This window comes from Triticum dicoccoides, chromosome 4A (assembly GCF_002162155.2).
Source record: "Triticum dicoccoides isolate Atlit2015 ecotype Zavitan chromosome 4A, WEW_v2.0, whole genome shotgun sequence".
NCBI lineage: Eukaryota > Viridiplantae > Streptophyta > Magnoliopsida > Poales > Poaceae > Triticum > Triticum dicoccoides.
The window spans coordinates 421387773-421391954 of NC_041386.1; the positions used below are offsets into that span (position 1 = coordinate 421387773).

General features: G+C 39.6%; 1 long non-coding RNA gene across 2 annotated transcripts; it reads right to left on the minus strand.

Moving 5' to 3' along the window:
* Positions 1-1213: 1213 nt before the first annotated feature.
* Positions 1214-4182, minus strand: LOC119286010. Of its 2 annotated transcripts, none has more exons than XR_005140140.1 (2): positions 4166-4182; positions 1214-3133 (listed from the first exon to the last, which is right to left on the minus strand). It is a non-coding gene; the product is annotated as an uncharacterized LOC119286010 (long non-coding RNA). The 2 variants fall into 2 exon arrangements; XR_005140141.1 differs by lacking the exon at positions 4166-4182 and adding an exon at positions 3223-4148.

Below are 4182 nucleotides of genomic sequence, written 5' to 3' on the forward strand. Positions count from 1 at the left end.
TTCTCCGACACTCTACCTTTGTCTCTCTCCCAGCCTTATTCCTCTGCTACATGTATGCATGCATGCATGCCAATCGATCTCCCTCAATGCATAGCTAGGTCTCTGTCCTTCTCCATACATATAACAGTTGATCTACCTCTCTATAGTTAGGTCTCTGCCCCCTCCCCCCCTCCCCCACACACACACACCGATAGTCGAACGTTGTAGGTAGGTATCCATGCCACTGAGACAAACTGCACCTCTTCCCTTTCACATTTCAGTAGGCCAGCCGCCACTACAAGAAATATGTCAACTTGTGACCTTGACTATTGGTCACTGAATGGTCATTATTTTCCATTTGTGACCTTTTTGTGACCAAAAACAGATGGTCAAAAACTGGCGGTCGTAAACTGACCAAAATATGCCTACTGTTTTGTTTTTGTCACTAGCAGCCTCCCCAGGCCACGTAGGCATCCGACGTGGCACAAAAATCAGCCCAGTCCAATTCGGTGTTTAGATGGGCCGAGCCCATTAATTCAGCCTTTTTAATATTTATTTTTCCTATTAATTTTTGCTAGCTACATGGGCTGGCCTAGCAATTCGGCATTTTTATTTCTAGTTGCGGCCTTTTACATCGTATGATCTTTTATTTTTTGCCATTTTACTTTCCACTGTTTTACATTTGTCCCGAATATCATAATATCACACTCGTCCCACACGTCAGAAATTCCAAATGTGCTCAAATTATTTTGATAAGTGGGTCGCATGAGTCATGTTTCCATTGCACACGTTTTCAAATCACATACATAATTACTATTTCATATGAAACAGAAATTGTATTTCTGAAACATACATGAAATTCACAAACAGAGAGAAGATACATTATTTCACATACATAATTACTATTTCATTCACAAACAGAAAGAAGATACATTAAATTCCCAGATAACCCAGCTATTATTACATAACTTGCTATATAAGAATGTCTTGGAGCTTCTTTGAACATCTTTCGTCTTGAATTTACTCAAAATATCTACCAACAAGAAAACAGAACAGCAAGGATAGGGTGAATAACAACAACAACAACAACAACAGGTGATGGGGTGCTAGTCCATCTAAACAAGAGACTGAACCCAACAAGCTAGATTTATTCAGCATCATCAACAATTCAGTAAAGTACTGCAGTTTAGAACTGATGAGAAAAAACAACTACACGACTTCATAACTGAACATATTCAAGTAAAAATTGTACAAGTTACATTCCAATAAACAAACTGTACAAGTTGACGATTCCCTACTGCATATACATATCACTTGTGTCATGTTTGGGGGTTCAGAATGTACACAACATGTTTATGGTAGATGAACTGTAGCTGCTAGCAGGGGCGGAGCCAGGATTTGGATATAGGGGGGGCCAAGTCATGTTCATTAAAGAAAAATGCTCACTGCAGAAAAATAAGTACCATAATACTATATTATTGTGTTGCTTCAACACAACTAAAATAGGGTCTGTCTATGGCATATCAATATATGGCTTAGTTATTGCACAAAAAGGAAAAAAGAAATATTCGCACTAATCTTTGCATAAAAAATAATCAATGTCATAGGACCTAGATTTTAATACTTAGGACACATCTAGATGTACTTTAGCAAAACTGATTAAAATATATTTACATTTGTATTGGTTTATATTTGCCCCTACAGTTGTCAATAAGATCAAAAATATTGATGATTTCATGAGTAGTTAACCTAGTTGCTAGCAATTTCCTATCAATATAGATTAGCCAAGCAAGTCATTGCCACTGAACTGGGATTGGTAAAAATTGCACATTAGCCACATTAACAACATTACTAGGTGGAGAACTCGAAACAACATACTTTAAAAGAGAATTAATCTTTATGGTGTTTGCAGCCCTTTTCTCTTCATGACCGCATCACAAATCAAACAATGAAAATAAAATAAAATTTATTAGCATCAAATGACAACTTCAACATGTATAAGATTAGAGTTGAGAGGGATTAGTAGATACAGTAGTTCTCAATAGTGCTAACCTTGTGCCTGAACAGCTAGAGAATTCACAGAGTTGAGAGGTATCCGTATGATTTGCCAGTTCAGAAGCCTGTGTCGCCTGATTTTAATTGACTCCGTGAGTAGTGAGGGTACGAGGCAGCGGCCGCCGGCAAAGCTAATCGCTTCAGGTTAATCACGCTGGGGGGTTGGCTTAACGCCAGGGGCCAAGTACTAGAGTCTATGGCCACGAGTGGGCTTTTTTATGGGCCTTTTTCCCAGATTTCTTCATAGCCTTCGTTTGGGTTGAGGGGGGGGCCATAGTACGTATATTTCTCAGTCCAGTAGCTAATTACTCGTAGCCTCTGAATAAATTGTCGATCGTTAGGGGGGGGCAGGCCCCTGCTCGCCCCCCCTTGGCTCCGCCACTGGCTGCTAGGAATAGTAAAGCAAAGATGTACTGCCACTAATCAGCAAAAACATAACATTTTCTCAGAGTTAATGATAGCATATTTAACCGTAAATAACAGAATAATGCAATAAATTGGTATAGAGCAAGGTACTGAGCATAGGCCAGGCCAACAATAAATTGGTACTAAATCTAGAAATCACCATCTAAAATTTAGTTAATGAGACATTTTAGAATCAACTTGACAATTGATAGTAATGTTTGCATAGGACACATCCAGAACTAAAACTATACATAAATGCCTAAATTTCAATGCCCGATGCCCAAAATGTAAGATGATGGTTCTGGAAAAATAGTAAACTTGCAACCATATTTAAAGAAAAGAAAATAGCAAGGTGCTGCCATGACCAAATCCTAACCAGAATGCATTTAATAAAATGGATTGCTTCTAGCTGCTGTAGCGACATGCTCCATCGGGCCATGATCAAGTACTCCAGACCATTGCATGCTTTGCAAAAAGAAATACTAGATGAATCTCACTAACAGGAGCACTAGGTGATTAATGGAAGTAATCTGCAGATTACACTGTGAACAAGTGAAGAATTTATCTCTCCCTGTGGAAGAACTAAGTTGATGAAGACATGCAGCAGCAGGAGAAGCCTTGCATCATTGGTTTGGTCGGGTCGTCCACCACACTAGCCACCATCACGTACCCGTCGCCATCAGCAACATTGCTCCTGCAGCAGCAACATATAACCATTTATAAATTAAACGGACCACGTACAAGGTTATACTAAGCATGTAAGTACATTCCAGCTACACGTACAAGGTTATACTAAGCATGTAAGTACAGTCCAGCTATAAAGTGGATGGCAAAGTGTGGCTGTTGTTGTTGCTACTTTAGCCAACTGAGCTAATTAATCTCATCAACCTAATACACTTCTCTCAAGAAAGAAAAAAGCAACTTCAAATATTGAGTACAGCAGCAACATCTACTTGTTACTGGAATTCCAGTTCAAGATGGCCAGAGGCCACTTGGCACCATGGAACCTGCACAATTTCCACCATATATATGAATTAGTTAGAAAGAAAACTAGAGTTGAACTACCCAGCCTCATACATACATACATAAGCGAGCAAAATTTGATTACACAAGAAGGTAGCTGGAGTGGTGGTGGACGAAATGAAAGTCGACGGCCACAGCTTAACGAGGAGAGGAGCTCAACATTGAAGTTTCGCAAAACAGGAGTTTCATTAATTTGAGAGTGGGTTTTAGTAGCTCAAGCTTAGTTAAGTTAAGCACTTAGTACTAAACAGCAACAACACTTGAACCGTAACATGTCCAGAAAGGAAACAAAACATGAGACAAGTATTGATAGCAAGTCCACGAAGGACATCCAATGGTTTCAGCCACATCCTAATAAACCTGCAGCATTCTTTAGCACCTAATTATCAGCAACAAATCAATGGCTAGACGAGCACCACCACAACAAATCGACACTAACACTTGGCCCAAGCAAGGAATCAGCTCACACACGCAAGATGGTGATTGCATACATACAAATCATGTGCTGGCAGAAAAAAAATCAAGCAGGAGCTCATCTTCTCTCTCTGTTTTGTAACTAACGACCTAAATAAAATAAAATAAAAACATGACTTGTTCATACAGATCCCTCTAAAATTCCTTGGCACAAGTGCATCACATATTCATCAACTTAGCATCAGAAGTAGTGAGCACGAGAAGAGGGGGAGGGAGATGGTGGAGCTACCTGCCGCGGTCGCAATG